Here is a 25,472-nt window from a genome sequence, read left to right on the forward strand (position 1 = left end):
AAATAGAGTCTAGAAGAAGAATATGATCAGCTCACAAGAGGCAGAATACTTTTAATACTTCAAAGCACCCACGTTCTTAACCATGAGCTCTGTCTACCGTCTCCCTTCCAGGCTCTCGGGTTTTATGTTTGTCCTGGGTATCTGCAAGAAACAGGACTTTGCATTTCTATACCTAAAGCGATGGACGCTGGGCCCTGGTTCTCCTGTCCTGGTAGAAATTTCATCTTGGTCTGGGTTCTGTGCTTTCCTTTCAGGAGGGAGGGGCGAGTCGGGTGAGGTGCTGAGAATCTGCTCCTCCGGGGTGCACCTGTCCAGGAGGGAACATCCCTCCTCTCTAGTCTTTGGCCATCCACCCATCCATCCATCCCAGGGCCGCATCCCCTCTGAGCCCTCAAGCGCTGAGCAGTGCTGGCTGGCTCTCAGCAACACATCTATGCAGTGCTCAAAAGTGGTAGTCTGTCCCTGGCAACGTGGGCTGGGGAAAACCATGAGGTGTCTTGAGCACATCTGTATTACTGGGCCTGTGTCCCTCTTGACTGACCTGCAGACTTTCAGTGTTCTATCTGGGGTCTGGCGTTCCAGAACATTCCCCAGGGAGGTGGGGCTAAGGGGCCCTTCACAGGCATCCTCCAGCACCCTCTCTCCTCACTTATAAACATACTTCTTACTTAACGTTCTTTCTCATTGTGTTTTGAGTTGCCCTATGCATACATTTCCCATTTTTTCCAAGTGGGTTGGAATTTTTTTCCTCCTGAGACATTCAAGAACAACAATGGGTGCTCAAGCAAGTTATTAATTTCAAAGATGAAGTGCTACTGTGTGAGGTCCTGCCAATTAATGTCCTAGTCCCACTCCTTGCCATCTGAGAACTTGGGATCAAAAATACATCTTCTAGTAATCAAATGGCATTGCTACCACTGATTTCTGATGTTCCGTGGATGGACTGTGGAACCTGCCTTCTTACTTAATTAGACTAAGTCCTCATAGTTCTTTGAATTTTCTAGAACATTAGCACTAGCACTGAGCCATTGTGTAGTGATGTAAACAACAATGATGACAACAAACCCATTACTAATGATAGCTAACCTCATTGCCAGGTGCTTTAAAAGCTTTTTTCATTTACTCACTCATTTCACCTTCGTAAAAATCCTATAAAGTAGGTACTTTTATCATCTCCACTCTACTGATGTGACAACCAAGGGGGGCACGTAATTTGCCTAAAAGGACACAACACATACGAGGCAGAAGTGGGACTGGAACGCAGGTGGCTGGAACGCAGCCCTCCCTCTTAAACATCTGAAATTGATGTACTCACTATATACTTACTAAAGTAGGTTAAAGAGAAAAGAGAAGCTATGTTTGGGGGATAAAAGACAGCAAATACATAAACGAGGGAAAGTCAACTGCGCAAGTGTACATTCATTTATTCTAGAATGTTCTGACAACGTCAAAGCCTTCCACAGCTTCCAGCATCCCTTGTACAACTGTGCATCCTCCGTACACAGTGTGCCTCGCATGATGCGGTCATGCCATCCTCCTGCCACTGTGCTCCGAGGCGCCCACCCCCGCTGCTGGAGTGCAAGTGAACTGAGCGTGGCGGCACGTGCCAGAGGCTCAGTAAATGTCTGGTGGGGCTGCAGCCACCTGCACACGGCGCCGGGCCTGTCCCACCTGTGGAAGGTCCCCGCCCAGACTACAGGTGCAAGGCTCAGTGGCTGCCCTTGTTCCAGGGTGGGTACCTGCTGTGAGCACAGAGGAGGGAGAGCTTGAGGCAAAGATTCAAACTCTTATGCTTCATTCGGGAGGTACAAGCCCACGGCAGCGGGAAAGAAGGGGAGAAGGTGAAGTGGGTAAGAATGCGAATGATGTGCGGTTGTGCTGACTTTCACTTAGTGACGGGCGGTGGAGAGACAGGCATGTCGCTCAGCAGATGCGTCCACTTGCATACAGGACGACGTCTCAGGGTGTCAGGCAAGAGGAAATCATGACTCAAGGTTCTTTCTGGGAGCAAGAAAGTCGAGGTGATCTGTCTGCTGACTCCCCAGCCCCTTTCATTTCCTGTTTCCCATTGGTTATAGTTTGTCCCATAGAGACGGCTCCAAGAGATACCCAGTCCTTCAGGCGGGCTGCCCCTCTGATGATTTCTCAGGAAGCCAGACCCCATGCTGCGCACCGGGGTGCTTCCTTCACATTTGGAAGTGGCAGAAACTCTGGGCGTGTGACTGGTGGGTCTGCTGCGGAAGCAGAACCAGGTGGGCCTGAGTGGCGGAGTTGGGGATGGGGTGGGCTGTGTGAACCCAGTGGCTGGAAGCTGCATGGGAATCAGAGGAGATGCAGAGATTGGTGTCCAATGCAGGGGAGAGCAGAAACAAGACTCTGCCCTGATGAAGAGTAAATTTAAGAGTGAGAAGAACAGATTTCCTGGATGGGTGAGCTAGCTTGCATAGGCCTTTCCGGGTTGGTGGTATTTTCATTGAGACACGGAATATGAAAAGGAGATGGCTAGACAAAGGAAGAACATGCCAGGCAGAGGGAACAGGAGATGCAAAGGCCTGCAGGTGGGAACATGTTTGGTCAAGTTAAAGAACAAAAAGAATGCTACCATAGTCGGAGAAAAGTGAACAAGGGAGAGAGTGGGAGGAAGCAGGCAGGAATCCAAATGGGGCATCGTGGGGTTTAGGTAGGAGTTAGGTTTGGAAGTTGGATGGGAATGGAGCATCTGAGAGTTGAGTCATAATCCTGAAGCACTTTGAAGCAAATTGAATCCATAATATCTGAACTGCATTGATATATTAACTGTTTCAATTTATGGGAAATTATTATCGGTAATTATAACTATATCAAGAAAAGTAATTACTAAGACAAGTTTGAGAAGCTCTTGGCTACAGACTGCTCATTCCCTGTTGTCTGCTTTCCGATCGTTATTCCATGATGCCAGAGAGCACGGGGTGGGGAAGACATTTAATCTAATAAAGGTCGCCCTCGTATCTCTCCCTCGCTGTGACATGCCATTTACTGAATCATCCATTATTGCCCAAAGAACAAAGACGAGCTTCACTAAGCAAAGGGATGATAAAGTTCACTTGAAAATTGGGGAAGAAATTGCAAAACTATTGGAGGCCAAGGGCACAATCATGCACAGAAATCAATAGCTGTCAGCCAACGAGGAGGGAAGAGAATGAATAAACACAGTAAATAACGCTGAGAAATGACTCAGTGCCAAGGAGCCATCCAAGGAGAAGTCTGGGAGCGTGGTGAAGGGCCGGCGCCGGAATCAGACAGGACTAAGTGTGGATCTCTGCTCTACCACTCGGGCGTGACACGTATCCAGTGGTAGCCTCAGGTGACTCATCTGCACAATGGGAAGAGCAATACTACCTCTGTCCTGAGCAGCTGGGAGCACCACAGGAGAGAGTGAATATGAAGCTCTTCACGTGTGCACATATTTTATGCTCACACAGTGGTAGCATCCTCCTCGGTCTCCCTCAACCAAGGTTCATCAACATAACACAAGAGATAGGATAGTACAGGGGAGAAAGCCCATTTTCTCAGGCTGGCTGAGAAGAGAGGAAGCATGCTTTAAAAACCCCACAGAATTCTTTAGTGTGACTAGATGCCCATTGGGCTTTCCATTGCCTCACATCATTGACAGTGAAATGAGCTTCTTCCAACCTCTATTCAAGCTCTAAAATGTTTAATTATTCACACATGCTCACAAGAGCCCTCCCTATATTAAAAAAAAAACATCAAAGGGAATTCAGGACTTGGAGTAAAAAAAAATGGCAGCACTAAATAGTTTATAATACTTCCCGCACGATACCATCTCTTCCTCTTGTTAACACATACACAATTTTAAACATTTGATGTAAGTGTTTTTGTTGGTGCTGGGTTTGGGTGCAGTCTGGAAGACTGAACAGGATGGAACCTGGTGATGGTGAGAGTGATGACAAGACAACTCGAAAGTTACGAATTGATAGGCAAGTACTAGAGGTAGGGAACACCGTATTCTGGTATTGGCATGATGTATCAGGAGACATCATCCCTTTTATTCCTCATGTCGTTTTGATGACGCACATATGACGGTCCTATTTTTTCAGATAAAGAAGGTAAGGCTTCTTAAAGTTGAGCTACTTCGTCAAGGTTATCTGGATCCAACAGTATGTTTTACTTCCTCATCTATCCACCATCCATCCATCCATCAGTCTGTCCATCTATCCACCTATCAGCCATCATCAACTGTCCATCCACCATCTATCATACATCTGCCCATCCACAATCCATCCACAATCCGTCCATCCATCCTCTATCTAGTCACTGATGAATTCACTGTCTATTCATCCACCCTTCCACTCACTTATGCATCCTTCCATCAATTAATGGAAGCAATTTCTGTTCATTCTGCCCCACAGTTTTATCTTAAATCTGTCCCCTTCTTTCTCCATTGCCAATGCTACAACCTACACTGACCCACCATCCTCTCTTGCCTAGACAATTGCAGTGGCTTCCTATCTGGTCTCCATGGTTTCATGCTTTCTTCTCTATAGTCCATTGTCATCACAGCTACCAAAGCGATCTTCTCAAAGGGCACATTCCTCCCCTGACTAAAGTCCTCCAATTGCCACTGCATTTGAGGATCCAGCCTGCCCTGGCTGTCCCTCTTACCACCTCTCTCACCAGCTGCTTTCTGGCTCATGCCACTCAAGCCCGGCTGGTCAACTATGTGTTCCGCAAACAAGCCAAGGCTGTTCTTGCCTTAGGAACCTTCCAATTGCTGCTCTGGCCTAAATGGTCTTCTCTTGGTTGACACCTTCCTTCTCATTATATATATCTTAGCTGCTATCACCTCCTCACGAGACACCTTTTCTAATCACTTCACTGAAAGTAGAACCTACCCCACTTGGCGCTCGGTTAGTCTTCAGTCCATTGCTCCACCTATTTTTTTCACATTTACCCCTATAATAAACCACACCATTTGGTTGTCTGATCCCTCTTCTTTTACCTTCCCAGATATACACACATACTAGAGGGCAGGAGTCTTGAACAAAATAAAATGGGACTCAATTCATAAATGCTTATTGCTCACCTACTATGTGTCAGGCCCTGTTGTCAGTGCTGGGATTGAGTGAAGAATAAGACAGACATAACCTCCACTCTCAGAAAGGTTACATTATAGTGAAGGGAGACATACACGCCATGAAACTAGGACAATTGCAGAGTGGCACCTGCTATAAATAAACAGGGTCCTGTGATAGAGAGTGATGACGACAAGGCAAGAGGGTGTGGCTTAGATCACCTGCTCAGGGAAGGTCTCTCTGAGGTGGTGGCATTTGAACTGAGAAGTAGAAAGAAGAGGAGAAGCCAGTCAGAAAACGAAGGTGTTCCAGGCAGAGGGCACTCAATGTTTTATTGGCTCTACAAGTCATCCTTATTCAGAGTGACAGGGGACTATATATAAATGACAATAAATGACAAGAGGGGTCTCTGGGAGCCAAATTGGAGACTGACTACATTTCTATAGTGGAGGGTGGTGGTGCAGGGGAGGAGCACAAGGAAAACAGCTCTCCACACTCTCTGTATTCACCCACGTCTTCCTCTGCCTGCAAACCAAGTAAACTGGTCAACATGGCAAGCTGCGCATCTGGGCAGATTTTCAAGAAGAAAAAGTCTCTTCCTCTCAGTTCGGAGCTACAATTAGTTGACCAATGTGGCTCTTCCACTTAAATAACAAACCTACATTCAGTCCAACATTCTCTCCCAAGAAAACTACCCACTGCGATGGGCAGGTATGCACTGCCGAACAGTGGATGTGGCACACCATCGCTCTGGGCTTTGGTGTAGGCAGAAATGGATGGTTTTCCTTCTTTTCATCTTCTTTCTTCTGCGTTGGTCCGGTTCCATGGCCACATCTTTTCTACCTTTCCTAACAATTGGCTGCTGTCCCCAAGTACTGACTAAGGGGATCCCCCCAAGTGCAGAGGGGACCATGGACACCCCTCTTGAGGAGTGTGTTGCATCCATCCACTTGACAGAACATTCTGCCTGCATCTCTGTTCCCTGTGCTTCATCACAGGACTTCCGAGCTGGCAGTCTCAGCACAGCATTCATTCTTATTCTACCCGCTGTACCTCGCTAGACACTTCTCAAGCACATTGTTTATGAAATATGTAAGCACACAGCCTTAAAAAGAACCCGCTCCTATAAAATGGTCAATAACAATAGCTTTGGTGTTCAACATTATTACCACCCGGACTCACTTATTTCTTCCGAATAGTGTTCAGTGCATCCACGCAACACCATCCATTTTGCTCCGGATCATGACACTATTTCTTGGTGTTTTACAAAACACATTATTCAGAGCCTGAGACCTCCACGGAATGCCAATAAGGAGGAGCTCGCCCAGCAAGGACAATGAAAACAGTCACCTCATCCGGATGCTGCGCCCACAGCCTCCAGGGAGATTTGTGCTGGAAGGCTCAGAGGTTTCGCCAGGCACCTTGTCTTCATTGACAATAAGAACTGGACATCACGGCCTCTTCTCTAGAAAACCCCGGTGCCCACCAGGACATGCTCAGTAGAAAACACATCCACCATCCCACCTTCTACCTACCTTCTTGCCTGGGAGACCAACATTCGTTATTACCACCCTGCAACCTAGACTCTTTTTTTTTTTAACTTGTTAATGCTACTGAGGATAGCAAAATAATGCCTCTAGCCACCCTGTATATTTGCTGTTGCCATCTCCACAGATAAATTGCCCAATTTTCTTAGCAAATTCAGCAACAATAACAGTTTTCTGCTAGCAAAATAACCTTTCATTTCATAAGAAAAAAAGATGGAATGGAAACAAGTAAAAGAGGTCTGACGTCTCCTGTGATGCCCACTTCCTAATTTTCGGTTTTCGCTAGCTGTGGGTGGGAGCCGGCTTTTCATTCCTGATAAATAAAAGTGCTACATTTCACATTCAGTCTATGGCTGTGCTTGAACGGCTGGCCAAATAATGTTGGTAGAAAAGATCTATCACAACTTTGTAACTTCAGAGGGAATATAGTGGATGCTTTTTTTTGGGGGGGGGGAGGCGAGTTCTGCCTGACATATATCACCCCATAATCTGATAGCAGCACCCCACATTTTTATGGCCAAGATTCTTGGTAATTGCATTCAGCAGGACATATTATGGGAATTGCTGCCTTAATCCATCAAAAAGAAGAGAAGCATTTTCAGAGAAAGATCTGGGAGAAGGGAACGCTCTGATTTCAACATTGGTTACCACCTCTGCCAAAGAGGGGGCAGAAGAATGAAAAGGGAAAGAAAAACCCGGTGCCAATCCCACAAGACCCACGCCTGATACCAAGATGAAGACAAAGACTGATAACCTGGTTTGATATGAGCTTGAACCAAGAGACCAATAAAAGCAAGAATCACCAGCCATCGCAATGAGAAGACCCTCTTGCAAACTGCTGCTGCTGCCTCCCTCAGAGATGCCTGGCCAGGCGGATAAGGAACGTCCAAGTTACACAAACCACCAACCATCAGATGTTGCTGGTGCAATACTTTTCCAGTCACGGAACAGCCAAGAAAGCCTGACTTTGTGCCTTGCCGCTGCTCAGCCTGATTGAGCTCTAATTCTCACATTCAAGCCCAGATTTGCGGGGAAGCAAAACTCCACCTGGGACATGTTCTTGGCTTCTTCCCAGTTCTTACTTGAACACGGACGTGTAGGGAGACACGTAGATATGGCACATATGTGCAAGATGATGCAGGCAATGACGTACGGGGAACAGAACCTCGGGCTTCGGGGCTGCGTTGACCTGAATGGCTATCCAGACTGGACCGTTTTCCAAATGGGTGACTTGGCCAAATTATTGATCTTCTTGTGCCTCAGTTCCCGCTGAGTGAGATTCGGTATGTAAAGCAGCCTGGTGCAGAGCAGTGCCTCATAATAGGAGATCAATCTTCCTTTTCTCTAATCTCTTAGAACTCCACTTATATATGTTCCAGATATCAAGGAAGCTAAAAGGATTTCTAAAGTTAATGGAGAAACTCTTTTGGACAATTAAAACATGAACACAAATATAGAAGTTTGTATCCTTCACAGTTTACTCAGCTTTGGTTTTCCTATATATAGTCAGACAATGTCTTTCCAACCCAAGTCAACCTAATGCCTGCGCAGTGGGCACTTGTTTCCTGGCCAGCCAAGTATTCACTCTCCTTTCTTCTCTTGAGAAAGCCTTCTGGACTTCACTCTAGGATCACCCCTCACCTACTCTCAGCTTACTATTCAGGAGTGGCTAAGCCAGGGGTGGGTAAACTTTTTGACTCGAGGGCCACAATGGGTTCTTAAACTGGACCGGAGGGCCGGAACAAAAGCATGGATGGAGTGTTTGTGTGAACTAATATAAATTCAAAGTAAACATCATTACATAAAAGGGTACGGTCTTTTTTTTTTTTAGTTTTATTCATTTCAAACGGGCCAGATCCGGCCCGCGGGCCGTAGTTTGCCCACGGCTGGGCTAAGCCAAACTGCTTCTGAATCCAGATAAGGGCACATGACTCAGGTCTGGTCATGGACACTGGTTCAGGTGTGGACATCTGACCCAAGCAGGCCAATGAAACCCAAACCAGGAAGTTGGCTGTTACACAGAAAGAGAAGTTTATTTTCCACTGGAGTTGCTAAGCCTGAAGCTTCTGGGGGCGGTCACTAGGGGAGGTTGAATTACTTGAGCTGGAGCTAACAAAGAAGAAAGCCTAAAGAAGTGAGACTGAGTTTTGACATCCTTCAAACTCCTAGATCCAGCAGAAGTTGGTGAAGGGCCTGTTTCTTAGCTTTTTGGATACGTGAGCCAAGCTTTTCTTTCCCCACCTTTCTTTTACTTTCAACCTATTTGTATCTTTGAATACAAAGTGTGTCCCTTATAAACAACTAGAGGCCTGGTGCATGAAATTGGCGCATGGATAGGGTCCCTAGGCTTGGCCAGTGATCAGGGCTGATCTGTGAGGCAACCGGTAGGGCGATCTGGGGGCCCCTGCTGGCACCCGCCTTGGCCAGCCTAGCACCGCCTGCTTGCTGGTCCCACCCCCAGCCGCCACCGCCAGTTGCCTCCCTCTGCAGGGTGACCAGCGGTGCGGTCAGGGGGCCCCCAGTGGCACCCACCTTGGCTGGCCTGGGGCCTGTGGGCTGGGGGCAGCTCCTGCATTGAGTGTCTGCCCCCTGGTGGTCAGTGTGCATCATAGTGACTGGTTGTTCCCCGTTCAATTGATTTGCATATTAGACTTTTATTATATAGGATATATAGTTAAACTAGGGGCCCAGTGCATGAATTCATGTACCTTGAAAGGAACTGTGGGCCATGAGGCTGCAGTGGGCACAGGAGCGGGTCTCACCCCATCTTCTGCACCCCCGCCCAGCCCCTTCCGTCATGGCCCCCCAGTCCTTTATATGCTGGCAGTCCCGCTCCTGCTGCTGCTCCCATGTGCTGAAGGCGCCAGCCCTGCTCGCACCCACTGACGGTGCAGAGCGATTGGGGCTGGTGCTGTTAGTGGGTGCAAGCAGCGACTGCTGCCCTGATCACCCCACAGGAGCAGAGGGAGGTGGTGAAGCCCTCAGAAGCAATCAGGGCTGGCAGCTGCCACTTGCACCTGCTGACAGTGCTGAGTGATCGGGGCCAGTGCCTGGTGCTGGCAGTGAGTGCGAGCAGTGGCTCCAGCCCTGGCAGTGGGTGTAAGCGGGGCCGGTGCCAGCAGCAGGTGTGAGTGCCGGGTGGGATTGCGGCACGCGGGAGCAAAGAATTTTCTGTAACCACCAGAGGCTCACCCCAATGACAGCAACTGGTGCCCCGCCTTGGTCTGGCACCCCCGCTCAACTGCTCCACCATCCTGCTGGGGCCGACGTCTGCCATGGTCCGCACTCTGCTGCCTGCTGCTGACACCTGCCATGTTCCACACGTGCCCCCTGGTGGTCAGTGCACGTCATAGCAACCGGTTGTTCGGTTGTTCTGCCATTCGGTCTATTTGTATATTAGCCTTTTATTATATAGGATAGTGTTTTTTAAATCCACTCTGCTAAGCTTTCTACCTTTTGACTGGAATGTTTAATCCATTTACATTTAATGTAATTCATGGTAAGGTAGGATTTGCTATTTGTTTTCTGTATACCTCATGTCTGTTTTGTTCTATTTCTCCATTATTGACTTATTTTTGTGTTAAATATTTTCTATTTACCATTTTACTTCCTGTGATCTTTCTTTTATGATATATTTTAAGCATTTTTTCTTAGTTGTTGCTCTGGGGATTGTAATTAGCATTGTAACTTAAAACAATCTAATTTGGGTTAATACTAACTTAATTTTAATAGTACACAGAAACTTTGTTTCAAATAAAGCATAATTCTCTCCTCCTTCATGCTATGTTTTTCATATAAATTACATTTTTATACATTATAAGGCATTGGCTTAGTTTTATAATTATTGCTTTGTGTCTTTTAAATCATAAGAAAATAATTTAAAAAAATACATTTATACTGTTTTTCATATTTACCCATCTAGTTAGTTTTACTGGTATGAATAATTTATTTATTTTTCTTATAAAAGCTTGACGTTCAATTTCTTGTATCCTAACGTGTCCTATGTAATATTGCATGCCATGAAGGACCTCTAAAAAGGCAGAGGGCACAGTCTAGAGTGAGCTATCTCTTATAAAAACCCATCTCTCTGTTTCTGGGGTCAGGGACATTGTGCTTATGAAACCCAGCAAATTATTAGAAGACATTTCTTTAGCCTAGTCAAGTATCTTCCAATTCAGGAGAGCAGAATTTGGATAATAGACCCATGGTAGATTAAAGATGCCACAAAGTCTTTTCTAGTCTTCCTATTGAGTCTAATTCCCCTCCCCACGACTAGGCTGGCCTCCGTGACTAGCTTGACCAATAGAATGTGGCAGGAGTGATGTCCTGGGATTTCGGAGGCGAGGGCTCAGAGGCCTTATGGCATCTGCCTGGGTCTCCTGGAAGAATGCCTCTGGGAGCCCTCAACCACCCCAAGTGTCTGAATACCTCCTGGACCCTGCATACCAGCTTACCCACCAGCTGAATAGCAGTGTATGACTTGAGATGAAACTGAAAACAGGTCCATGTAAGCCCTGTTGACTTCCTAGCCCCCAGAGTCACAACATATGAGTAAAAAGTGATGGTTTTAAGCCTCTCTGTTGGGGAAATTTGCTCTACAGCAATAGGCTATGTAATGCAATGATATGACCCTGTTCCTCTGGACCAGAAAAGAGAGACCACTAGAAATCATCTCAACTTAGGGTCTTAAATTCAAGTGCCAATAAGGGCCATTCAGGCAGGTAATGTAAAGGGATGAGTGAGCTGGGGAGGAGGGAGGGTTTGTGCAAACCAGAGAGCATGTGTCATGTCTGAGAGGGAAGCCAGTTGTTGCCCTGAGGGAACAGAAAACCTGGTGTTCCAGACTTTTCAAGAGCTGTCAGACTTTTTAATGCAGAAATCCTAATTTTTAACCATTGGGAACTAATTTTAGACAAGTATAATGTTACTGTGCAAGCCAAGTAACACATACCCACAGGCTGCAGTTTCCCCCGGCTACCAGTTTGTAATCTGACTCAACCCCCTCAGATACAGATGAGAAAACAGTCGTCCAGACAGGGGATGTGTCAGGCTTAAGTTTCCACTATGTGTTAACACCCTAAGAACGCCTGGAGCCCAGGTCTCCCCCACGTGGTCTAGGGCTCTTGTCACCTGCCCACAGCGCTGGGTCAAAACAGAGAATTCTCAGATAGATGGCCCTCTAGGGGGTCTCAGGTTTAACTGGAATGGAAACAATGCTACTGAGAGACTCAGCAAGCTCTCAGAACCGACCCTTCTAGAATGAGCAGAACCATGCCCACATGCCTAGGTCACGTGGGATGGGGCAGCAGAGAAATCTCTGGCCTTCCACCAGGGTTTCACTCAGAGCAATGAGACTTTTATCTGGCTCATTTGCTCATGCTTGTCAGTAACATTTGCTTTGTACTACAATTTTTTTTTTGGTAAAGATAAGTATAAAAATGGATGTCTAAGTTCATTAGAACTTGTTGGGGTGGCACCCCTAATAATTTGCTTAGTTTGTCTCCCACATAACTGAAGACATACTTATTAATGAAGGTAGGCTAACTGCTGTAACCAAGAACCCCAAATTTTAAGTAGCTTAACATAATAAAAAACTGCTCTTGCTCGTACATCCATTTAGAGTAGGCGTGTAGGTAGGACCGATCTTTGCTGCCCTCCAAATGGAGACGTGGAGGCCAAGCTCCTTCTTTCTCACGTCTCTGATGCTCTCTTGGGCCTTGGAGTACCTCCCTTGCAGTCCCAGGTATGCAGAAGGCTCAAACATGCAGGGTTGCATTGGAGTGGTTTCTCTTCTAGATAGGCTAGCCCTGGGCATTTCTGCACATCAGATCTTGTCACATTTCATTGGCCAGAACTAGTCATGTGGTCCCACTCCACTGCAAGGGGGTCTGGGAAATATAGTCTAGCTGTGTGTCCAGGAGAAAAGGGAACTGGGTCCTTGCCCCAACATGCCTTATTCTTCATGTAAGAGATACCCTGAGCTGGGCTGGATTGAGCTGGGTGCTCAAGTACCCTGACCTCACAGGAAGGGGCATTTCAGAGCTTCTCTGGACATTTGAAAGGTTATAGAGCTGCCTGCTGCTTCTACTATAGAAAGACTCCTGGCAGCAGGACTGTGCCTGAACTTCATCTTGCTGTTGAGATTAGAAGCAACAGTAAATAATTATAAAGAACACTAGAGGCCTGGTTCATGGATTCGTGCACCAGTGGGGTCCCTTGGCCTGGCCTTCGGGGATTGGGCCAAAACCAGCTCTCTGACATCCCCCAAGGGGTCCCAGATTGCAAGAGGGCACAGGCCAGGCCAAGGGACCCTACTGATGTAGGGCTGGGGAAGGACTGCGGGAGGGCTCCAGGGTGTGTCCAGTCCATCTCACCCAGTCTTGATCAGTGCGCATCATAGCAACTGGTCAAACGGTCGAACAAACGGTTGGAAACTTAGCATATTAGGCTTTTATTATATAGGATTGTCTGGAAATTGTCAGACTACACATCAAAATTTCAAAAGGAACATATGCTGCCAATTCTAAGAGCCATGCTGCTAATAACAGCCACTAACATTTATTGAGTGCTTACTGCATGCCAGGAACTGTTGCAGAAGCACTCTACAGAAACACACCAATCTTAACAGAGACTCAAATAAGGTGAGGCCAGGGCTGGTTAAAGGAGCTTCGTGCCAGGAGTGTGTTCAGGTGGGATTAAAGGACGTTGGGGTCAAGGGGAGAATGGAGGTCCTTAAGACAGTGTTCTCAGCCTATCAGTGGGGTTGATAAAAATGCTGGCCTCCATCACCTTTGAAACACGCAAGTGGAAAATCTAGTTCGTGCCCCGAATAGCTTCCTGGACCCAGGATGTCTGGAATGAACCCAGGCCTCCTGCTTAGCTGCAGACACTCTCCACTCTCAGCTCCTGTACTCGTGGCCAGGAGTTAGGGGAAAAGCAGTGGAAAACCAGCAGTTTAATTCTCTCGCTTGTAAAGAGAAGAAGAGCACTGTAGTTTAGCATTCTGGGAAACCATGGGAGAACACAGTACTCAAAGCCAGAAGTCTCCCCTTGTTTATCTAGGGAAGGCACCTCCGCTGATGGTCGAAGAGCCAAGCGGGTCCCTCTAGGAATAATTTGTTTTCTTGCTTTGCTGTATTTTAACCTCTTCCTGGCTCCATGCATAATATACACATTTTTGGGTGTAATCCTATATAATAAAAGCCTAATATGCTAATTGTCCATTCATCTGGTCGGCCGTTCAACCAATCAAAGCATAATATGCTAATGATATGCTAAGATCACTCAACTGCTTGCTATGATGTGTACTGACCACCAGGGGGCAGATGCTCAATGCTGGAGCGGCCCCCTGGTGGTCAGTGTGCTCCCACAGGGGGAGTGAAGCTCAGCCAGAAGCCAGGCTCACGGCTGGTGAGCACAGCAGCAGTGATGGGAGCCTCTTCCACCTCCATGGCAGCGCTGAGGATGTCTGACTGCTGGCTTAGGCCCACTCCCCTGAGGGCTCCTGGACTGTGAGAGGGTGCAGGCTGGGCTGAAGGGACCCTCCCCCCCTCCCCCAAGTGCATGAATTTCATGCACCAGGCCTCTAGTTTTAGATATAACTGGATGGTCAAGGTCACAAAGGAGCTTGGTTTCCTTCCTTTCCCCGCCCCCATTCAGGCTCCTTCTCTGCTTGTGTTAACTTCAGTCCCCTCAGTTCAGAGGAGGCCATCGAATAAGCTAATTCCAATTAAACTGTAATGATCTGACTGGCTTATCCTTCCCAGGAATATCTGAACCCTGGCGACAGCCTGGGACGACAGCCTGGAGAGAGTAATGTGTCTGCTGCTGGATTCCGGGTACCAGGTAGAAATTTGGTTTTCATGGGGCTAAGAAGCAGGGACTTCACAAGAGACAAGAGCCTGCCCCGGGAACCTGGGGACCACTGCACAGCTGCTAAGGCCGCGATGCACAGTTAGGCCAGCACCTGGTTACAGGGGAGACCAGGTGTGGATCTGGAGAGGTGAGCTCGGTCACGGACTTGCTGCATGGCCTCATGCAAGTTAGTTACCTTCCTGCCACTCAGCTTCCTGGCTGAGAAACGGCCTTAAACTGCCCCCTAGCCCTGAAGGTGTTTTGTGCCTTAAAGAAATGAAGTTAATGAGGAGCTCGGACCAGCCATGTGCACTTGAACTGTAAAATGCCACATCCAAGTGCATTCCCTGTTTTCCTAGGGAATCTACTTCTAATTCCTGATTGGAGGGTCCTGATGAGGAAGGAGCTCAGCATCTTCCTCAGCCACCTGGGGACTTCCGCTTGGTGTGTGGGGGATGGAGGGGTGCCCTGGACAGGGATGTAAAGCAAACCAGGGACGAGAATGTCCGGGAGTCGAGGAAGGGCGTTCCAGGTGCAGTACAGGCTGATGGACATCTGGGCAGCAGAGCGAGGACACGGGCTCACAGAGCATGGCCTGGGACCCTGTTCAGGGTCTAAGTTGGTGCCGGTGCCCTTGGAAGGGACAGCAGAGCCAGAGGAAGAGAAACAAATGTCCCCGGAGAGTAAACAACCCCAAGGCTGGATCCTCCTGCCACCCTCCATCTCCTGGCTGCTTCCATGCTGTGTGTGGGGTCTGCTGCCGGCTCACTGCACTCGCCTGCATGAATGAGTGAATGAGGCCCCAGATAATGCCGAGTGCCGGGGACAGCTTCCTGGGGTGCATTGGGGCTGGCATCCAGCATGGGGGTTGGTTTGAAAGGCAGAGGTCTCTGGGTGCTTGGCCAGATGCTGTCCTGTGGGTAACTGGTGTCCTATCCGCATGGCAATGCCACGTAAATGAGCTGACACACGGTGTCACCGAACAGCCCCGGGGCACAGGCATCCAAGCCCCTCCTAGACTCAGAAACTCAGGAGCCTGAGAGCAGCCCCCACCAACTAACTGGAACTGGTGGATGAGAGGAAACGGATTTGCTGCTACTCCCCAAATGCATCACCTAACATTCCACTGTTGAGAATTAATTACTCCTGGTTTGGGTTTCCATGGGATCACATGAATGCAAGAAAGAAAGAAGAAAATGAAGGGGAAAACTCCACAGAAATAGAACATGGGCGACAGCAGCTCTAACCTTGGCCCTTTCTGTCTTCTCCACAACACCCCTCCCCCCCTCAATTTCTATTTGTGCAAATACAGCCCAATTATTCCCTATATTGATGCTATTTAGTTACGTGTTTATGTTGCAATAAACAAGGACCTTTGTTTTCCCTTGGAGGCCGCACATTCTAGCTCTTGCATTGCTCTGACACCCGACCAGCACCTCCTGCTGTGGCTGGTAGATGGCCTATGAGCTGCCACTCACCCTTCCTGTGCCCGTGGAAGGCATTATTAATTGATCCTGTCGCGCTTTTCTGCTGAGCTGGAACCCAGCCTGAGAATCCTTCATGACGCAGCAGTCCAGGCAGCCAATTACCAATCGATTGAAATTGGTAGAAGATAAAAACTATGTGTCATTCTTGATTTAATTCCTCTCTTGTCACCCTGCCTTCATCTGATGAAGGAAAGAACGCAGAGACCTACTGCTTTCCCCCTCCCCACACTGACCCTGACCACAATGTCTGCTTCATATTAATCAGAGAGCTTTGGCTCAAAGAAGGGTGATGCTGAGGTGGGAGCGAACAATTTTGGAAGCTGTGTACACACACAAGTCTCTCTCTCTCTCTCTCTCTCTCTCTCTCTCTCTCTCTCTCTTTCTCTCTCTCTCTCTCTCTCTCTCTCCCCTTCCCTTTGCCCCTCCTTCCCTCCTATCCTCTCTCCTCCCATTTACAATCTCTACTCCCAAGGCAGCAGGAGGTCTGGAGCACAGGGTGCAGACAAATGACCAAGTCCATGAAAGAGCCGGCGTGGAGAGCGGGGGTCGGAGGGTTCAGTGGTGTCTGTTACTTTTTGGACTGAAGCTAAGGAAATGGGCCAAACCTTGAGGCCGTCCAATCACTGGAGCTGCCAGGCAGGAAGCAAGTAATGGGCCACCCAGTCTGAAGAACAAAAAGCAAACAGGGGTTGCCATAGCTGCCCTCTTCCTCCAGTTTGGATTTTTCCAGAGTTGGCTACTTAAGCCCCTTCAAAGACTGCATCCAATTTTAAATTAGATGAGTTTCTAGGATTGCTTCCTCATGCGTTCATTCGACAGTACTGGAGACCTACTAGATCCCTGTGCTGCACAGTTACGGGCTGGGCGGGGGGAGGGGGGGGTCGTCTGTAAACAAGAGAGAGCCAGTCCTGCCTCCAGGGAACCTGTGGGCAACCAGGAAAGAGGGAAATGAGTAATTGCCATGACACCTGGTGAGGTCTCCAGCACGGAAGTGCAGGAAACTGCAGGCGGCATTTATCAGACAGGTAGGTACCCGTCACATAAGGTCTTTCAAACCCACAGCTTCCCCCGAAATCATGGGAACTGTCCTCCAAGCCAGGACCAAATGATGTCAGGGAGCCGGGTCTGTTAAGATAGCATCTGACTTGCTGTCTCTTGTCCATTCAACAATAGTTCATTAAGCACCAGCTCTAACAGCACTTTCTTTTTCAACGCCACCTGTTTTCAGAGAGTTCAAGAAAATGACCATTTTGCATTGACAGCCAAACCCACTCTGAGCAGAGGGTCATGCCTGGCCCTGGGGCAGTCGGGCCCAGCAGAACTGCGCTGGCTCCAGGAACCCCTCACGTTTGTGGCATCGTTTTTTCCTTCAGATCACTGTTCACATTCACTCAAATAAGCTAATGTTCCTCATCCTTCGACAGAGAATCAGTTTTACCTGCCAGTGTGGAGAGAGGAAGAGACACAGACAAGGGAGACGCAGGGAAGAGAACTTTAGAGGTCTCCAAGATCCGAGTCCACACACCTCTTTGAAATCAACACTGGTACTGAATATCCCCATTTAACAAACGCAGCCCCTGCAAACAGCCCCGGTGACCCCCGCCTCCTGCCGTTCCCGCCCCCGTCCAGTCCTCTCCCACCATGGGGTGTAGCTTCTGAGCGCAGGTTATATAAGAAGGGAGCCTCTTCTTGCATAGACTCTTTTGTCTTCTGGATCTCTCTGTCTCTCAGGGGAAACCGTCTGCTAAGTAGTGAGCACACCTCCTGAGAGGCCCACCTGGGGAGGAACGGACACCACCTGCCTCCGGCCTGTGAACCTTTGGGTGAGCACAACCTCATCGCAGACCCTGAGCCAGAGCACCCAGGAAGCTGCTGTCAGATTCCTGATCCCTGGGAACTGGGAGGTAACGAATGCTGGGTGTGGCTGTGGTTTGGGGGTAATTCGTTTTACAGCAACAGAAACCTCATCATGCCTGACTCTTATTTTCTTCCTGACCAAGGATGGCTGACACCTCCACAGTTTGGAGACATCACCCCTCTCGTTTTCTCAATACAGTAACAACGGAAGAGGTGATGTATTTGTTCCGGAACACTCCTGTGGTTTTCACTGCTACCCTCAACAATGGCTGTGCCCACAGGCAGGGGAATTCGTTTATGTATTCAGTCTATGAACATTTACTGGGCTCCGACTAATTACGGGCCAGGCAATGCCTGTGGGCTGGGATACAGAGGATACAGAGATGAATGATCACATGCTCTCTCTCAAGGGGGAGGTATTAGATGGCGTTGTAATGCAGCGTAGAAGGTTCCAGAAGATGTGGGGAATGCAGAATGAGACACAGCATCTGTCCTCAAGTAGCTTATTAGAATCTAGTTGAAGAGCTACAACTTCTAAATCAGAAACTGAGATGATACTTTTATGACCACTGAATAGATAAATGGTTGCTAACAGACAAATCCTTTCTCATCAAATAAATGATGTGAGTGTATGTACGTGTGAAAAAATTTTTTATTTTTTTATTGAAGTTCCCTGGGTTTCAATGACTTACTGGAGAAAAATATTTAAAATCCCCCCAAAATAGCAACAAAAGAAAATCCCTCATTTCCATTCCTGGGTGAAGTTACACCTCTCTTCCCTAGCTCCCTACTGCACATAGAGAAAATTAATCCAGAATGTCTCAATTCTGCAAAGCTCCATGGGGGATTTCCTATAGTGGCTTATGTCACCCTATCGTCCCGTTGAAGGAAAGGCCCATTGCCTGTGAAAAATACTAGACCCTCGCTACAATACTGCCCTAAGCATGCTCTAGAAGTTCTTCACAAGGTCCTTTTATGCCTTTGTTGAACATTTCATGGTAATAGAAGCTACATTAGAAGTTTTATGCTTATTTTTTCCCGCCTCCATTTATATTCCTGGTTTGAGCTTCTGAAAGATAGGCCACTGAATGCAGACTACAGAGCCTGCTTTACATCCACGGTAGACCAGATGTCCTCACTAGCATTTTTTGTAAAGAATAAATTTGGCTTGTATGGTGTGGTTATTGCTTTTAATTAAGCAATAATTGAAAATTTACATTCTCAATTATTACTCTTACATTATGGCGAAGGAGCCCTTAAAAAAACCCTCTTATAATGGAGAAATATTTCCCTCTGCCCATGTTTCTATCAAAAATGGAAAAATTAAAAGCAGACTAAAAACGGCACATGTTTTACCGAGAAGGGGAATTGTGAGCCATTAATTTCTGGCCTGCGTTACTCATTACCATCGCTTGCGTGGTCCTTGTAGGCATTTATGTCTACGACCCTGGCAACAGACCTGGAGATGGCTATTTCCCGATACTCCTGGGACTCCCCTGATGCTTGGTCCTTGCTGTAGCATGTAATTCCCCCATAAAATGCAGTCAAGGGTAACTTAACTGGAGTGCACACGTGAATAGAGAAGAACTCGGGGGTGAGGCTGTTATGCTGGGCGGTTTGCACACTGACTCCACAGAGGTCTATTTCTGCCCAACGGCCGCTCCCTACACCTGGAGAGCCCTGATGATCGGCATCAATCCAGGTCCTGAAGGGCTGCTGTGATGGAGCCCTGGCACTACATGCCCTTGGCCTGTCCTTGCTACCCAGGCCCACCACGCTTTGATAAATACACTCTCTTGGGCCAAAGCCAGTTTGACTCAGTGGATAGAGCATCGGCCTGTGTAGATAGAGGTCCCGGGCTTGATTCCAGTCAAGGGCATGTATCTGGTTGCAGACTCCTCCCCAGCCCGGGCCCTGTGTGCAGGAGGCAACCAATCGATGTGTTTCTCTCACATCGGTGTTTCTGTCTTTCCCTCTCTCTAAAAATCAATGGAAAAATATACTTGGGTGAGGATTAAAAAAGCAACACAAAACAAACAAATAATAAGTAAATAAATGATCTTGGGTAAAAACAAGACAAACTTAAAAAGAATTAACTGTAGAGTAACTGTATGGATAATGAGACGCCAGTCTCTTCACATAGAGGAGAAAAGGGAGGCTCAGAGATGGCAAGTCAAGGGCCACCCTCCTCCAGGTGCCCAGCAGGGAGGTCACTGATTCAGCTGAGGACCAACCATTGCCACATCTCACATCAGGCAGAGGTCAGTATTAGGTACCCCGTGCTTTCTGTGACTATTAAAAGTGGATTTGGTTTTATTTCGCAAATGCTGAATCTCAAGTCTTTCTTACCTAAAAACCAATGTAATCATAATAATAAAGAGCTAATATGCTAATGGTCGGACACCATAATGCGTAACGACTGATCGCAGGAGGCTGCCTGGGCGTGCGAGGCGGGGCGTTGCTCCAGAGACAAGGCTGAAGTGGAGAGGCGCCTGGAGGAGGCGGGACCATCTGTGCTGGGGAGGGTGGGGGTGAGAGTCTATAGCGCCACCCTCACCAGTCCTTCCCCACCCACCGCTCGCACTCAAGGCGTGCCCCCCGCCCCAGCTTGGGGGACCCCAGGCCACGCCACCTGCCAAGGAAAGGAGCACAGCGCAGCAGGTGGGAGGCTTCCATGCTCTCCTCCGGTGCCATGACGGGCCAGAGCTGCCCCGTTGCTCTGGAAATGGGGTGGAAGTGGGGAGATGTCCGGAGAAGGTGGGACCAGCCTGAGGCGGCTCGAGGGACTGAGGGCGGGGCTTGAAGCAGCCAGAGAAGGCCAGAGGGATGGGGGGCTGGGCTAGTCGTGCTGGAGCTCTGGGTATCAAGGTTCGGGTATCAAGGCAGGGTGGTGGGTGGACTGGGCTCCTAGTCCTATCTAACAAAGAGGGAATATGCAAATTGACCGTCACACTGTAACAAGATTGTTGCGCCCACAGCAGAGGTGGGGATCCCGTAACACAAGATAGCTGCACCCACAACGGAGGTCGAGTTCCCATAACGAGCCTTAAAGAGCAATCAGCAGGGACCTGAGGCTGCATGGTGCTGAGTTGGGGCAGGGGACCTGAGGCTGTGCCCCCCGCCTGGTGCAGCTTGACAGGGGACCTCAGGCTGTGCCCCCCACCCTGGCGCCAGGCTGGGGGACCACAGGCTGCGCCCCCTGCCCAGCAGGGATTGACAGAGGACCTCAGGCCACGCCCCCCGCCCCGGTGCCAGGCTGGGGGACCTCACGCTGTGCCCCCCGCCCAGCAGGGCTTGACAGGGGACCTCAGGCCACGCCCCCAGTCTGGCAGGGCTTGACAGGGGACCTCAGGCCATGACCCCCGCTCCGGTGCTGGGCCGGAGCACCTGAGGCCATGCCCCCGCCCGGGCACCAGGCCAGGGGGCCTGAGGCCGCACCCCCCAACATGTGGGGCTTGACGGGGAACCTCAGGCTATGTCCCCCGCCCACGGGGTTTGACAGGGGACCTCAAGGCGCACCCCCCAGCCCAGCGCTGGGCCAGGCGACCTGAGGCCGCGCCCCTCACCTGGTGGGGCTTGATGGGGGTGGGGCTGGCCGGGTCTGGATCTAGCCCAATGGGGGTGGGGCCGACCGGGTCTGGGTCTCGCATGATTTCGAGGCGCACATGGGTGGGTGGAGACTTGACTCTGGTTCCCATGGCATGCCCCAGACTCTGACAGGAGGAAGATTTTCATATATATTTTACTAATTTTCTTTCATCTTTGACACTTCTATTATAGAGAAAGGACAAATAGCAATATTAAAATATTTCCTCTAATTAATTCCCTTTCAATGTGCATGAATTTTGTGCACTGGGTCACTAGTTTAATATAAAGAGGGCAGAATTAAGGAGGAAGAAAAAGGAAACTGACATTTGCCAAGTCTTGACTATATGAGCCAAGCACACCAGGCACTGTTCAAACCTAATTCTACCCTGAGAGACAGGACCCATTCTTCCCGTCTTTTGGATAATATAAGACCCCGAAGCATAATGCAAATTGTTCAGTCTCACGGTGATAGAGGAAGATTCGAACCCAGACAGGTTGGCTCGACAGTGAGCTCTTCTGGGTGAAAGAGATGAGAATTCTGGTGCCTTCATCTGCACTGTCTCCCTCTTCCCTTCCCCCTAGAATGTTCTCATCTGCCTACTTCCTGTCCTCTGCTCCTTTTTCAAGACCCAGATCAATTCATTCTTCTGGTCAACCTCCCTGAAACATCAGCCCATTTTGGCATCTCCTTTCTCCAACCATGTGTCTTTGCAGAAGCGACCATTCCACACAAGTCTGTGCTGCATAGCTAGCACTTTATTATATTGGTAGAACGTGCTGGAATATATAGTGCTGCCTTATTTTTAATCATCTTGTGCTTGATACTGTTCCTCTTCAACTCCTTGTGTACGGGAATTTATTTTACTTTTGTCCCATTGTGTGTGTGTGTGTGTGTGTGTGTGTGTGTGTGTGTACGCGTACTGGGCTCCCCAGCAAACAGTCCCCCAGTTTCCCTTTGTGGAATTACCAATTCCCCCTTGTGTGTGGTTTTGATGAGGAGGTAATTAAAGACTATGGCCTTGGACAAGAGACGCTAAAGAGGCCAGATCCACCCCAGTGCTGCCAGAGGCAAGCACATGACCTAAGCTCAGCCAATCAGACACTCCCTTCCCAGGACCACAGCTTTAACTGGTGAGCACTTATTGTCATGGCAACATGCCCATCAGAGGGCCCAGGGCTGGCTTCCTGCTGCCTGCTCCTGGCTGCAGCCTTGGCCCTGGTTCTGTTCCAGGCCTGGTCTCCTACCTCGCACCAGTTCTGTGGACCTAGAAGCCTTCCCAAAACTTCTCCTTTGCTCTAGTTTGTTTTGGGTGTTTGTAACCATGTGCTCCCACAGAACCTAAGCCCCAGGCTGGGCTCAGGTAACCCATGTAACTACAAATTTTTGCTGATCACTTTTTTTGAGGTATCAATATAATTTCCACTCAACAGAGGTGATGAATAATGGGCATTTGACTCTGTTTCAGAGCTTAAGATTCTGAGGGGGCTGGGATGTGTGTTGGATAAGAGTCAGGTGATCTCTAAGAAGACAACTCCCTTCTCCCAAGTCTCTCCTTTGCAAATCCAAACAGCTCACCCTGCTTTCTCCGCACTTGACTCCTGGGGTGTGTATGAAATTAAGGAGCGGTGATGGAGATCATTGCTCCTGCCCCCCACCATCATCGCCATGGCACCGCCACTCAGCAGCTCTGTGTATGACCTGGGCTGGTCTATCGTGAAGCGCATCCCATTACTCAAATCAGTCAGAGGCTGGGAAAACAGAAATTAGATGTGAAGCGAGAGGGATAGAGCCAGGGAAGGAGCGGCCGGTGTGGATGGCTGACAGGCAGAGGGAGGCTGCGGGTGGGTGTCCCTCTCTGGAGCAGGCACATCTCATATGTGCATGAGCATTGGCCCGGGAAGCGCCAATTGGAGCACCAAGTTGGAGCCAGGCACAAAACGATAAACCTCTCCCTAGAGATGCCATTAAGAGTGAAACTGGGCAAAACTCTTTTTGCCACAATTTTGCTTGAAGGTGGGAATGTATGCCATCATTTTTCTCAAAGTCAGAGCCAGAGGGGACTCACTGGACGCACGCATCCACCAGGTGCCTATGAAATAACGGAGATGAGGTCAGGGAGGAAATGTCCCCTGGTAGCAGCCTGATGTTCGAGAAACAGCAGATCGAATGGTCCCCAATTTTGCAAACACCCTTTGTTTCTAGGTAATATTGGTTGAAGACCACAAGTTTCAAAGTTCAGCCCTTATGCCAAAAGAAGTCTACAAATAACCCCAAAGGAAATACTAGTTTTCCTTGTTCTCTAACCCTTGGAGAACATACTACCTTACCCTCCAAAGAAACATCCCTATGGTCATGCAAACACAATTTTCAGTGAGTTTTATTTATGATAATATTCCTATTTCTTCCCTAGATGGTTTGACTCAATGGATAGAGCATCAGCCCACAGACTGAAGGGTCCTGGGTTTGATTCCAGTCAAGGTCATGTACCTCAGATGGAGGCTCAATCCCCGGTCCTAGTTGGGGCACATGCGGGAGGCAACCAATTGATGTTTCTCTCTCTCTGTCTCTCCCTCTCCCATCTGCTCTCTCTCTGAAAAATCAATGGAAAAATATCCTTGGGTGAAGATAAAAAAATAAAAATCCTTATTTCTGCAGTCTAGGGCAGCATGGACTTGCCCCACCGCTACCCCACAAGGCAATAGAGGGGGTTTCACAAGACCAAGCTGCCCCTGAATGAAGAGCTGGAGCCCTCCACCCAAAGCTCAAAGGGAAAAAAGGAACCAGGAGGTTCTGAGTGTGTCGAATAGGTAGAGAGGCACCTCTGGTAAGACAGGTGACCATCACTGTTTTTCCCCATGGTTAGCACACACCATAAGTAACCTTTTCATCGGGGATGTCTCCCCATGAGTTAGAGTTCATATGGACTGGGGGCTCCAGACTACAGATGTGCACCAACTAGCATCTAAAACAAAGCTCCTTCTCATGCACTCTCTTCCATGTACCACGGGGCCCCTGCCATGGTCTTGGGCAATGGGAATGCCAGTCTGGATTGCTATGTATATGCTCCAGGAACACGACTCAGCTTGGAATAAGGTATTTAGGCTGGGGCTAGATTGTTCTCTAAATTTCCTGCGCATGTTCTCTTACATCAGCACTCACCGTTCCAGTCCATGTCAACCACTTCCTATTGCAAAGACTGGACGGATGGGAGAGGAAGGAGGGCTGCCTCAGCTTCCTCACCCCTCAGCTAGAGTAACTCCGAGATTTGTGCAAAACTGTCAATAACTCTGCCACTAAAATCTAGATACATTCACACAGAAATATCATACTCTTCAGTTAACAAGGGGGTCGAGGTGACGCAATCCCTTCAGTCTCACCAGTAGGAAACAGGCGGAATGTCATTAGAATTCTATGGAAGGCAGCCCCGTGCATGGGTCATAGGAATAAACAAGGCCCCTTACACCCTCCACATCCCGCGGGAGGCTCAGAAGGAAGGAGTCTCCGGGGACTAGCTTCTGGAATTGGGAAGACACACTCTCCTTCATCAAGGACTTCCCTTATCTTCCCATCCTAGTTACTACATAACCGCACTCCGTGGGAGCCACGGAGAGTGGGCAGAAGGGCCAGTGGCCTCCCATCCGAGGGCCAGGCTTCCTGGCTCCTTCAGAGGACCTCAGGCTCCTGTTGGAAGGATTTGCATTTGCAAACGGGTTGCGCTGCCCCTGATTTATTTAATCACATTTGCAAAACTCCGCCCTTCATCTCTGGATGTGTCTTGTGTCTTATCTTCCAAGACCCCCTTGGCCCGCTGGCTGGAACTTAATTAAGTCGGGTTTGAAGATCCAGTGGCCCTCGGCACCCAGCCACCTTATCTCGCTGTGCAGAAATTCCTCCGGGACCTGTTCCCGCAGAGTACTGGGGCCCAGTCGGGAGGGGACGAGATGTAATATTGATTTTCAAGAACAAACAATACAAAATAAAGCCTATATTTTCATATAGTACCTGGAGTGGTGATGGAGAAAACATTTCAGGGTTGCAAGAAATCTGCAAAGGTCCTATAAGTCAA

This window comes from Myotis lucifugus, unplaced genomic scaffold (assembly GCF_000147115.1).
Source record: "Myotis lucifugus unplaced genomic scaffold, Myoluc2.0 scaffold_441, whole genome shotgun sequence".
In the NCBI taxonomy this organism is placed as follows: Eukaryota; Metazoa; Chordata; class Mammalia; order Chiroptera; family Vespertilionidae; genus Myotis; species Myotis lucifugus.